Below are 13,579 nucleotides of genomic sequence, written 5' to 3' on the forward strand. Positions count from 1 at the left end.
CTACTCACGGAGACCTCGTTTACGCTGGAGACATTGCTTATCCCAAAGAAAGTTAGTTAATTCTATGTTTTCGGAGATTGTGCTCTACAAAGTTTCCAGGAATGTAGGATCTATCTAAAGAAGAGGAGACATTATTTACTTGACTTGTTATACCAGACAGAAGATTAATATTTTTTTCTTAAGGTTCTTTTCCGACTCTAGAAGATGTATTATTTATTCTATTTATTTTAGCAATTTTGCATAGCGTGAACAATACCTGATGTTTTCGGTGTGTGCTGCATAAGAACATTTACGTACTGCATGCAAGCGTATTACATAAGACATTTTACGGAGTAACAGTATCGTGTTGCGTAAAGCACTTGACACACAAATGGTATTACTCAAAATTCTATGAAAACAGAATCTATCAGTAATGTGTTGAGTTCAAATATAGTTAAATGAGGGTATCCTTCTACTCAGAGGATGCATGATTTCTTGCCAGCGACTGAGTTTATTTTCGTTTAGTAAACTTTATATGCTTTATTGAAGAATGAATTTCTAGAAGATTAATCCACCATAACTAAATTGTTTAGGGTGTAGACTGTAAACTCTCCAGTACAGCTGGTAGACAGAAAGGATGGCTGTGATCGTGAGGAAGGGAGGTGATTTCCGGAAGTGGTTCAGAGCAGCTATAACGCTAACCTCATGAAGCAGGATTTCGTATTGGAGATAGCAGGGGATCTACTCTTGCAAGACTTGAAGCCGTCTTCAGTTCAGGAAGTTTAATGGATTACATAATGAGTGATCATGCTTGGCATTTTTTTGGATTTTCCTCAAAGAGTATTCTCTACACGGAGGTTCTGTGATTTTAGATTCAGTTCCTCCCAGTATTGAATTCCGTGAATTTATGACCTGCTGGGAACGTTTTGATTTTGGTGGGTCTTTCTTATGGCTTTCATAACATGTTTTATACACATCCATCTGAAAGGGCAAAAGAACATTCTGGACGTAAAATGTAGAGAAAAGAAAGAGAATGACCTTAACATTGAGCTTAGGGCTATTTAATGGGATGAACAAAGAGGATTTGACCTAAATTGGGCAACTTTAATTCAACTTTTAAAGACTTTGTGTATACAGTTTCATGAATGAGAAGATGCTTCTCTGACGAACACTTAGAACTGTATTACAAATCAATACTATGTTATTCAGTCTTTATCACTATATTAGCAATAGCAATATTTGTTTCTTTAGTTCTCAGAATCACTGTTAGCTGTCCAAGAAAAACACCGCAATAATGCCCAGGAAGCTTCACATGTGGAGAAGATCGAGGACAGGGCAATGGAAACCACAGGCATGCAGGACAGAGACTTTCAGAACATTATAAAATGTTGCTGCCCCAGCCACTCTAGGGCCGGTAGAAATCAGGGGCACTTCCAGGGCAGAATTGGTAGAGCCCTGTAAAGACTCTCTTTAGGCCAGAGGTCTTCAAACTGAGGGGCAGGCCCCCCTAGAGGGGCCCTATGTGATCCTGGGGGTGCGCCAGACTGTGGCCAAAAGGAGCAGCAGGCCTTTGTTTTAAGCAGGAGCATGTTATTGCATTTTTAAAAAAAGGTAACAGTACTTAACTGTAATGTTTAAATAGGCCTAGACATATTCAAACATTGCCATCTTTATAATATAATTGTGAAAAATTCTGAGGGGGGGCCCAATGATTTTTATTTTCCAACTTAGGGGGGGGCAGCATTAAAAAGTTTGGAGACCACTGCTTTAGGCTGAGAGTGGGTGTCTGGCAACACCGGTCTTTTGTGACTCATAAATTGGCACCCATTTTTGTCCCCACGCATTTGTTGTTTTTCCCTCCTCAGTCCCTTCCTGTTACCTTGCCATTGATTTTGCTCTGGTGTTTCTTTCCCTGTTATCCCCAGTGTTGATTAAATAAATACTTAGCCTTTCACTCTGTGTTTTCACAGGTAATTGGGGCAGTGCTTAATTTGTAAATATATAGGTGCCGGTGCCCAAAGCCCTCCTCTTAAACACGCGGCTGCTGCAATTAAATGTGTGAACACGGAGTACTGAGGCGCCGTAATCCTGAAGCCATCTCGGGCTCACATAAAGCCAGTCCTTGCCCCTTCAGCTCACTCTTGCAGCTTTCTACTTTCTTCCTTTGAGACGCTTTTTCTTTTTTCCGTCCTCCGTCTTCCCCATATGTGTCTTTTGCTCGCAGAAAATGCTTGAGGCAGAAGAATAAGCACCGGCCCTCAATAATAAGTGCCGGTGCTCAGCACCGGAAACAACAAGCACAAATTAAGCACTGAATTGGGGTTTGTATGTGTGTCACCTGAGAGGCCAGTGCAGGTCTTCTACCATCCAACCTGCTGACGAGGGTGTTCTCTCTCTTCCTTTTATCCCACCTGCGTTCCCCTTGGCCCCAGCTTCATTTCACTGTCATGCAGCTTCCATACAGAAGGTGGATTGACGTAACCAGGGGAAAGCAGGATTGCCCTCACTTCCCCGGTATCTGAATCTGCAAAGTCTGTGACGATCACTAATTATCTCCTCATACAGCAGTTGTAAATTGCCAAAAAAAATCCCTTATACTGTAACAACAAGCATTACTTTGGTTATTGTGTAATCCATTCTACAGTTTATTAAACATGGTACGTTCCACCCCCCCCCCACACACCCCCTTGATTGTTCCATTCTGGAATGTCCCGGCATCTAAATTAGAACGTTGGTGACGGGCCTGGCAGTTGGTGGAGTGACTCGGTGTGCTGAAACTATAAAATTTTCTAGCTTTCGCGTCTAGAATTTTCAATTCTATTAAGGACACGGAGGCGAGGATTATGCTTCTCTTTCCTTGCTTTAATATTCAGCAGCCAATAGGAAAAGTTATACAACAAAAACTACAAATCCCATGAACCCAAGGGATACAACTACAATCATAGAGACGAACCCTATAAAACCCTCATGACTCAGAGTCTCTTCCTCTTTCTTTGCGAATAGAACAGTTACGTCACTGATGCTCAAAGTCATATAAATGAAGCTCAAGTCTTAATCAAGAACAAACATCCAACCAGGTCGAAGCAGAAGGTCACAGAGCAAGGAGCAGGAGCGGTTTTCAAGGAGAAACTCCCGACGAAAATCGTCATATCATTTTTCTTCTTGACCTAAGACAAGAACAGAACACATAGCCATAAAAACTGTCTCGAATGTCAAATCAGTACAACATTATCATCTGCTATAAATATTACAATTTTTTTTTAATTTTTTTTAAATGAAATTCAGGGAGGGCAGAAACAAATAGTCAATATAAACAGTACATTGCACAATACACTATGTATTATTCATCTTTCTGCCAGGGAGGGATAATCCTCGCCTCCGTGTCCTTAATAGAATTGAAAATTCTAGACGCGAAAGCTAGAAAATTTTATATTCTATGTCAGGACCGGAGGCTCTGATTATGCTAGTTTAAAGTTTAGTCATTACCACAGAAGCTACATCCAAAATGGGTTTGTAATAAAACCTCTTAAACGTGGATTCCGATGACCAGTCTGCCGCATTTAAAATGTCCTCAAGACGAGAACCTAAAAAGAAAGATTTTGATGCCATAGCACCTCTCACAGAGTGAGCACCAAATTTGGAAACATCAATACCTACTTCTGCTAAATCCATTTTACCCATCGAGCCAAGGTAGCAGACGCAACTGGACGAAAAGGTTTTTGAAGGGAAATAAGCAACTGACCTGCCATGTCAGTACGAAATTCTGCCGTACTCACCTCGTAATCCTTCAGACATTGTACAACGCAGAGTTTCTGGTTTTCCGGAAAGGCTGGATAAGATATTACTCTTGTATTACATTTTGTTCTTCTGGAAATTATAAAAGAAACACCTTCCGGAGAAAAACTTCTCCCTGCCAACTCTAAGGCTTTAACATCAGACACTCGTTTACATGATACCAGACAGAGTAAAATGGTAAGTTTTGCAGACAGCTGTTTTCTGGAAAGATACTTGTTGGAGGGCCAGGAATCTAAAAACTGTAGAACAACGTTAACATCCCAAAGATGGGAGTATTTGGGGCGAGGAGGATTTAACATCCTGATGCCTCGAATCAATTTACAAACCATAGGCAACTGACCAATAGGTCTACCTTCGACAAACACATGTCCAGCTGAAATGGCTGAACGAAAGTTGTTGATCGAGTTATATGCCATACCCGAGGCAGCTAAAGACGCCAAAAAATTTAAGATCATAGTGCAATCGGCATTAAGGGGATCTGCACCCCGTGAAGTACACCAACTACACCAACGCCGCCAGGCTGAGGTATAGCGTTTGTGAGTGTTGGGGGCCCAGGCCTGGTTGATGAATTCCTGAGCTTCTCTTGAAAGGCCTGGGAGATTCCAATTTTGCCTGAAAGACGCCAGGCCAGGAGAGACAGATGACCCGATAAGATCAAGGGATGGGGCGATCTCCCTGGGTCTAGAAGGAGGTCCCAAGACCACGGTAAGAGGAGGGGGGGAGCACAAGTCAGCTCCATGATGATGGGGAACCAAGGTTGAGCTCTCCAAAAAGGAGCAATTAACACTATTTCCGCCTCTTGTCTCTGAAGCTGTGCCAAGACCCTGGGAATCATCACAAAGGGGGGAAAGGCATAATTTAGGGAGGGGGACCAATCCTGGAGAAATGCGTCTAACGCTCTTGCTCCCGGGTCTGGGCGCCAACTGAAATAAGACGGGAGTTGGGTGTTCAGTCGGGAGGCAAAAAGGTCTATTGAACAAGGACCCCACATCCGCATAATCGTCTTGAAGACTTGAGGATGTAATCTCCAATCGCTGGCATCCCTCAAATGGCGGGAGTGCCAATCCGCTCTGACATTCCGTTGACCCGGAAGGTACTCTGCTGTTACCGAGATCTGGTTCTGGAGACAGAAGTGCCAAAAATCTTTCGCTATCTCCGTGAGGATCTGGGATCGGGTTCCCCCCAATTTGTTCACATATCGCACTGCCGAAACGTTGTCCATCCGAAGGAGGATGCAACATTTCGCTCTGCCCGCATAAAAACTGCGGATGGCAAAAGAACCCGCTAAGAGTTCCAGACAGTTGATATGCATTGAAAGCTCTTCCTGGGACCAACGACCCCCGGTGGAGAGGGGACCGCAGCGAGCACCCCAACCCCATCGGCTGGCATCCGCTTCTATGGTCAGATCTGGAGAGCAAGGAAAAATGGCCCTGTCGTTCCATGCCTCCATGTGGTTTAACCACCAAGAGATTTCGAGTCTCGCTTCCTCTGAAAGAGGAACTAATTGGGAGTAGGATAGACCTTTGTTCAAGTGAAGGCTCTTTAAGCGTTGGAGGGCTCTGTAATGCAGAGGACCGGGGAAAATCGCTTGGATAGAAGACGCTAGCAGACCCACTATATGGGCTAGGAATCTCAATGACACAGTCGTCTTGGACAATGCAAGTCTCAATTCTTTCTTGATCCTCTTTACTTTCACTTGTGGGAGAATATGTTGAGCAGAGGGGGAATCCACTAGGAACCCTAGGAATTCTATCGATTGGGATGGAGACAGGATGGATTTCTGGACATTGATCACAAAACCCAGATCCTGAAGGAGAGAAATCGCCCATTCCAGATGAAGCATGAGCGTCTGGGGACATTGGGACATGATTATAATGTCGTCCAGGTAGATGATCAGACGAACACCCCTGGCTCTCAGATATTCCACCACCGGTCTCATCAACTTCGTGAAACACCACGGAGCCGACGAGAGGCCGAAGGGAAGGACTTTGAATTTGAATATCCTCCCCTCCCAGCGGAATTGTAGAAAACGTCTGTGAGGGGGAAAAATGGGGACGGACAAATAAGCATCTTTGAGGTCCAAACGGACCATCCAATCTCCTGTACGAAGAATGTCTCGGAGTAAATGGATCCCCTCCATTTTGAAATGTCGGTAGAGGATCCATTGGTTGAATTCCTTCAGATTGAGGACCAATCTTGATCCGCCTCCCTTTTTGTCTACCAAGAAGATGGGACTTACGAAACCTGAATAGGGGATTGAAAAAATTCTATCTTGAAACCTAGAATGGTCTCGAGTATCCAAGGATCGTTTGATATCTTTAGCCAATTGTGATAAAAAATGCGAGTGCGCCCCCCCAAAGGAACTTCCTCCCAAGGAATGATTCTCACCTGTAGAGGAGGAGTCTTGAATGGCGGCAGCTGCCCCTCTGAATCTTCCTCTGCGAAGCGGCCGCGGAAGGACCTTCTTGAGGGGCAGAAGGTGGAGGGCTGGTCTTGGTAACCACCTCTGCCTTGATAGCCCTGGAAGCCATCCCCAGAGGGGTTGTGAAGTCTCCGGCCGAACGATCGCCCTCTGAAGCGTCCGGCCCGGGAGAAAAGAGGACGAAGCGCTTTCTTAATAGAGCCCTGAGCTTTATCTAGACTGGAAAAGGTGGCAACGAATTTGGAGAGCTCTTTTAAGAAGGGGGCTCCAAATAATAGACCCTGGGCCGCTGGGCCTGCTTCTGAAGATGCCAGATCGGCTAATTTGGGGTCCATTTTCATCAGGATGGATCTACGGCGCTCATTGGAAATGGCGCAGTTGGTATTGCCTAGCATGCAGATTGCTCTTTGAGACCAACCAATGAGAGTATCCGAATCTATCGGTACATTGGATTCCTTTGCTTGGTAAGCGAGTTCCAGGATTTTGGTCAAAGGGCCTGATAAATCCAGAAGCTTATCTTGGCAGGATTTCCAGGCCCTGTCAATTCCTTTTTTAGGGTCTTTTGTATACCTCTTGAGGTAAGTAATCATGGATGGGTCTATCTCTGGAGTTTCTGATATTTTGTCTGGGAGGTCCGGTCTAGGACATTCAGAACGAAGGCGAGCTCTTACTTCTTTATCAAATTCTTGGCGCAGATGGTTTTTTACGTAATCGGAGACCTCTGGGGGAGGAATCCAAGCAGAAGATCTGGGGTGAATGATTTCCCCCGGTTCGAAAGTTAATAGTTTGGGTTGTTTAGCCACGGAAGTGTGGTGAGATTTAGCCTTGCGTTTACAAGGTTGTGAATCCTCTGTCGGTGGGCTGTGGGATGAGCTACCCTCCGAGTCCTCCGAAGGGTCTGAGGGAGGGTCAGTTGACCTGCTATACGGGTGCTCAGACATTAATGATGATGTTAGTTTCTCAAATGCCTCGGCATGAATGGATTTGGTGGGAGGGGTGGCCTGTCCCTCTAACATGTTTCCTTTGGGGGAAGCCAGCCCTGCTGTTGTGCAAACCCTAACAGGTGGTGTTTTAGAGGGGTGATTGCCTTGGCCAGGGCATCATTCACAGTCTGGCGCACGCCTGCGTCCAGAGCTTGGGCCAGGTCTTGTTCGAAGGAACCTGGGTGGGGGTCCTCATAAAAGTAGGTATCATCACCCTCAATTTCCTCTTCGTACATGGTAGATTATAGTGAAAAACTCACTAAGTACTGGAGTATAGGGGGAGCTTAAATACTGTATATATATATATATATATATAAATAAATGTCAGGATATATATATATATACTAATCTGACCCGAATGCAGGTGATGCTTAAAGTTTTAAAAGTTTAAATGTGGAGGGAGCACCTGCTTCAAGCTCTAGGTGGAAAACCACCTGAATTTATAAATTTTACAACCCTGTAGATCAGTCTTGACAGGGCGTTCAGGGGGAGCACCGGGTTATGGCAAGAAATGCCTTATCTGTGTGAGGGGCGAAGATTTATGAGCCCCGAGGGAGAATTCCGGTACTCTCTGGCCGACCGGAACGCATGCGAGTCGATCGGCCAATTCCCTGCAATGAGGGGAAAACGCCGGTCGGCTTGCGCGCCTTCCGCGAGGCCAGAAATAGAAATGGGACTGCGCGACGAGGTCGCGCAGTCCCGCTCCCCAAGGTGAAGCTCCCACTCCACAGGGTACTACGGGCGGCAAGCCGCCCTTCGGTAGTACGTCGCGCGTTGGAGAGTCAGTATTAAAACACTAAGTAAGCATTGTAGCTACAGTAATAAACATTAAATAAGCATGTAAAAACTTGAGAATTGGCCGCGTAATGGCAAAAACGACTTAACTGGGTGTGCAGCAGCAAAGAAAGAGGAAGAGACTGAGTCATGAGGGTTTTATAGGGTTCGTCTCTATGATTGTAGTTGTATCCCTTGGGTTCATGGGATTTGTAGTTTTTGTTGTATAACTTTTCCTATTGGCTGCTGAATATTAAAGCAAGGAAAGAGAAGCATAATCAGAGCCTCCGGTCCTGACATAGAATTACGAATAAAGCTGCTTCTTCTGGATCCGTGTCAGGTTCTTTTTAACAACCGCATTTATTGAGCCCTTTGCTAGTTAGTGCAAAAAGGCTGGCCTTTGCAGTCAAGACAGTTTGAAGGAGTGAAGGACCCGTGGGAGGCGATTTTCTGTCTTTCTATGAAGTGCTTTATCGACTAGGAATCGTAGCTGAAATTGTGATCTTTCATTGATGAAGCCGGCGCAGGGTATTAAGTGACACACAGGTCTGGAAGTATCAACACAGCTCGAAGATGGGGCTTGTACCTATTTGTGGGCGCTTTGAGGCTAGTCTCTGTCAGATGTTGTCTATGGATTTTAGGTTAACACTGTGTAAGATCAGTGCTCAATTTGTGCTTGTTGTTTCCGGTGCTGAGCACCGGCACTTATTTTTGAGGGCGGGGCTTATTCTTCTCCCTCAAGCATTTGCTGAGAGCAAAAGACACATTTTGGAAAGATGGAAGAAGAGAAAAAGGAAAAAGCGTCACTAAGGAAGAAAGCAAAAAGCTGCCAGAGTCAGCTGAAGAAGCAGGGAGTGGCTGTAAATGGATTGAAGAGGCCCGAGATGGCTTCAGGATTAAGCTCTCTCAGTATTCCGTGCTGCATATTTAAAAGCAGCAGCCACGTGTTCAAGAGGAGGGCTTTGGCCACCGGCACGTTTCTATTTACAAATTAAGTACTGTGTAAAATCAAGTTGTTATCTTTTAAGATCCTGTTTTCGATATAAAATATAAACCCTTCTTTCATAAGGCCTCTATTGAAGAAAAACCTGCCATTTCTGTAGAATGATTTAAGGATGAAGTAGTTTCTTGTAGGTTTAATAGTATCAAAGATAAAGCCAGCGACCACTTACAAGAGAATAAAGTGACAACTGTCTTCTCTGGAATATCGTCAAGGAACACAAATATACAATTATACATATAGTAACCATATGTCACATCAAATCCCCACATTCCACTACCCTGATAACATAACACACTTGAATTCATTGTTCGTTACTGGTGAATCATAGCTCCATTTTATGTATGCGGCTTCACCTATGGCTCCATACCAGGCTGAAATTAATCCCTCTTGCTGCTCTAAATACAAGCCTCTCCCATCTATAAAGGCTGATGCGGCTGCTCGCAGAGCACTGGCAGTAATGTCCTTCTATTTAAACGGCGCTCCTAAGCAGACAGCCTTATTGACGTGGTCTCGTCTTTGGTTCCTTTCAATGGCGATTTATTGATATAAGAGGAACAACAAAATTCTAAACGCAGAAACTTGAGCCAAATTAAAACATTTTTTAACTAACAGTAAGATTAATGAATACAAGAAATTAATTTTATTTTTTCAGTGCACACTTTCTTTACAACAGTTTTGCCTACTGGGTCATCTTTCTCTCGTTCTCGAGGTAGTCTATGCACCTGCCAGTAGCACTCTTTCCCAGCTCCCACATGGGGGTGTGGTCATTCAGGCTGTGCTGACTACATCACACCCGGTGGTGAACTAGGAAAGGGTTTGTCACGTCATTGCTGATTGATTTGCAACCTAGGGTAGCACGGGGCTTATGCTTCAAGCACCCAAGGCTGCCCTGTACAGAGACACTACACTGTGTCACAGGAGGCCTGTCCCAAAACCACTCATGCTGCAGAGATCTGGGCTAGAAGGAAGTAAGTCTGAAAAAACCTGCAGACCAGTATATGTGTATGTCCCTCTGAAATGTAGGTGACTGCCTGGTCCTGGCCCAAAGTGGGAGTCAGAGAATAACCGCCAGGCTTCTGAACTATCTGCCTTATTTTTAACATGTCTAGACTTTGTGGTAACAGGAGGCAGAAAATGGGTGCTGCACAGAGCCCCGATGTACACAGTAATGAGCAGCCCCTGGCATGGGGGCTCTTAAAGAACCTCCCCCTTGATTAGGTAGCAACAACATGGATTACACGTTGTGTCAGTCATTACAGGAATCAGGGACATGGTTCCATTGAAATGCATTGTAGTGGAAGTCTGTTTTTGAGTGTCACAACAAGGAACACAGATGAAGGGTGATAACAGATATTAGTCACAATGTAATCATCTGTTGGCGGTACCATACTCATTTTCAGAATTGCGGTCTGTTCTAAAATGATCTTATTGTGTGAAAAATGCTGGTTATTTGCTAGGATTTGATTAACCATGTCTGAGAGAAATGTTTTTTTCTCTCATGATCTTCTCTTTGAGATTATGGGAGGTGCTACAGAAGCTGAAATGAGAGCGCTCAGCTATGTGAGAAAAAAGTGTGATATTCTGAGTGGAACATACTTCCAACAGCAGCAGCAGCATGCGAGTGTATTGCCCAGTGGTCTACTGCAGCTTCACCACAGTGTCCAACTGAACAGCTAGAGCAATACAATTCTGTACTCACGACATGGAATCAAAGCTGTAAAACTGAAAGCATTTCCTTTCCAAAGAATGACATGAAGGGGTTCATTTTCATTTTATCATCAGAATTATGGTTAGTGCTCTTAAAAGCTAAAATCAGGACACACTTTCTAAAAATTCTCAAATATATTCCTCATCAATATCAGAAAAACATCTAGTATGCTAGGTGAAACATGCACTTTCAAACCCAGCAGCAGCCTGTCAGTTGATTCCCCAGGGATCAGCAGCAGCTTTAATACAGATTTCTGATCAACAACTAGAGAACCAGAATTATAAATTAAAGACTGAACTTCTGAATTCCATTTTGACAGAGTAGGAGCTGTTGAATTTAAAGCCTTTCCCGAGGAGGAGGGTTCAGTAAAATAACGTTGTGATGTTAATGCAGGTATGAAGCCAATGGGTAAAAACGAGGCAGAGGAATTGGTTTTTAATAATTTGAGACATAATGCAGTTTTTAAATGGGCAAAAAATAGTGTAAGAGAGAGATATCTGCATGAGTACAGAACATCCTTTTCACATCTGTTTATTTGCCATGCCCATCTTCCCAGTTGCTTAAGAACTCCCTAATTTTAAATAGTAACATTTTAGTTCACAAACGTTGTGCGCAGCAGAGGTTGGTTGTCTGCACAGTTTTGGGCGCTGGGCCAATTTAGAATCTGAACAACAAACTCCAGAAATTCAATGAAAAAAACAAATGTTTAAGTGATGTTGTAGTCAGGTAAGTTCCAACGTAAAAGAAAGCCCTAAAAATGTATTGAAAAAATAAATGTTAAAGTGATGCTATAGTTAGGTGTTGAAATGAGACAAGAGCTAACGTTAAAAAAAAAACCACTATAATACTTTAGTTATAGTATAGTTAAGCAGCTATAACTAGCACCCCCCTTACACTGCATATGACGTCACATATTACATCACTCGTGACAAGTTAAGTGACCTCATAGATGGCATCACTCATTATATTAAAAGAACAACATTGATCAAATTAGTAATGATTATTGTGGTCAAACAAAAAACCACACCCCCTTGATTAGGTAGCAATTTCTCTCCTACATGTTTCACTCTCAGCGTTCCAGATACCAGCTCAGAAATACAGGGAGGGAGCACACAGGATGCTACACATCTCCCTGTCTTACAAACATCAAAGCAAAGATAAGTATTCCCTTGCACAAACAGTACATTAGCAATCATTCATAATCACTCATTCTATAACGTATAGGTTACACATTAATAGAATAGCAACCTGTTAAACTCTCCAAAACCCATGCCGACACACCTAGACAATAAATAGCAAGCGCAGTAACTCTGTATTAGGGTGAGAAAAACAAAACAGGCATTCAAATCCAATAGATCTTGCTGTAGTACCGTGGGTGTTCCCATCCTGTGGTGTCTAGAATGCTGAAGGTGAATGATGTGTTGCACAGCCAGGTTGGAGAACCCAAGGGCCAGATGTAGCAAATTCCGATTTTGCAAATCGGAAATTGCGAGTCGGTGCGACTCGCAATTTCTGATTCGCAAAATTGGATGCAGAACGGTGTCTCAGACACCGTCTGCGAAACTTAATGGGGTCGCAAAGACCCACCTCATTAATATTAATGAGGTGGGTCGCATTTTGCGACCCCATTGAGATTCCCTGCACTCACAGGGATGGTGGCCTGCTGGAGACAGCAGACCTCCATGTCTGTGACTGCTTTTTAAATAAAGCAGTTTTTTTATTTTTTTATTGCAGCCCGTTTTCCTTAAAGGAAAACGAGTTGCAATACAAAAAAATAACGAAACCATTTGGTTTCGGTTATTCAAAGTAGCCAGTGGTCCATTGGACCACTGCCTGCTCTGAAAAAACATTACTGGCGACATTCACAAAGGGGAAGGGGTCCCCTGGGGACCCCTTCCCTTTTGCGAATGGGTTACCACCAGTGTGACACTGGTGGTAACTGCGACTTGCTTGGCGACCGCGTTCGCAGTCACAAAGCAATTCTGCATCGCAGTGCGAACTCGCAAAATGGGAATGTGCATCATGATGCGCGTTTTGCATGGCGCAAACTGCGATTTTCTCAGTTTGCGCCATGCAAAACGCTACCTACATCTGGCCCCAAGTGCGCTTGTCAGTTTGGCCGGTCTAAGACGGACGGCCAAAATGACATGCGCACTTAGTGCACTGACTCCACTCCTCCTCCCTCCCATGGACCAGCCCCGCCACTCCTTGCACATGCTGGCTTAGCTGAGCCACTTTATATTCCAGTGTATGTAAAACCACTTTTAAATCAGTAATGCCTCATCTTTTACTACCCTATACAAGGGGCTCGTTGCATGAGGGGCTGAGGGAATCTTTTCGTGCTCTTGCTGCTGGAAGGTACTGACGGTGAGGTACAGTATGGTGGGGGAGAGCTGGGTGTGGGTCACGTGGCAAGGTTTGCTGCGTTCCCTGTCACCACCTTTCACTTATATCCAGTGCTTGGAATGGAAAAATAGAAGTGCAGGTACTCACAGTACCTGCTTGATTCTGAGATGTGCCGGTGCTGTCCAATGAAAAGTATTACGTTTTTCTTGAGAAGTGCAGGTGTGAGAAAGTAGCCTCTTTCTAGCCTTGTTACCCCCACTTTTGGCCTGTTTGTGAGTGTATGTCAGGGTGTTTTCACTGTCTCACTGGGATCCTGCCAGCCAGGGCCCAGTGCTCATAGTGAAAACCCTATGTTTTCAGTATGTTTGTTATGTGTCACTGGGACCCTGCTAGTCAGGACCCCAGTGCTCATAAGTTTGTGGCCTATATGTGTGTGTTCCCTGTGTAGTGCCTAACTGTCTCACTGAGGCTCTGCTAACCAGAACCTCAGTGGTTATGCTCTCTCATTTATTTCAAATTGTCACTAACAGGCTAGTGACCAATTTTACCAATTTACATTGGCTTACTGG

Source organism: Pleurodeles waltl, chromosome 6 (assembly GCF_031143425.1).
Source record: "Pleurodeles waltl isolate 20211129_DDA chromosome 6, aPleWal1.hap1.20221129, whole genome shotgun sequence".
Taxonomy (NCBI): domain Eukaryota; kingdom Metazoa; phylum Chordata; class Amphibia; order Caudata; family Salamandridae; genus Pleurodeles; species Pleurodeles waltl.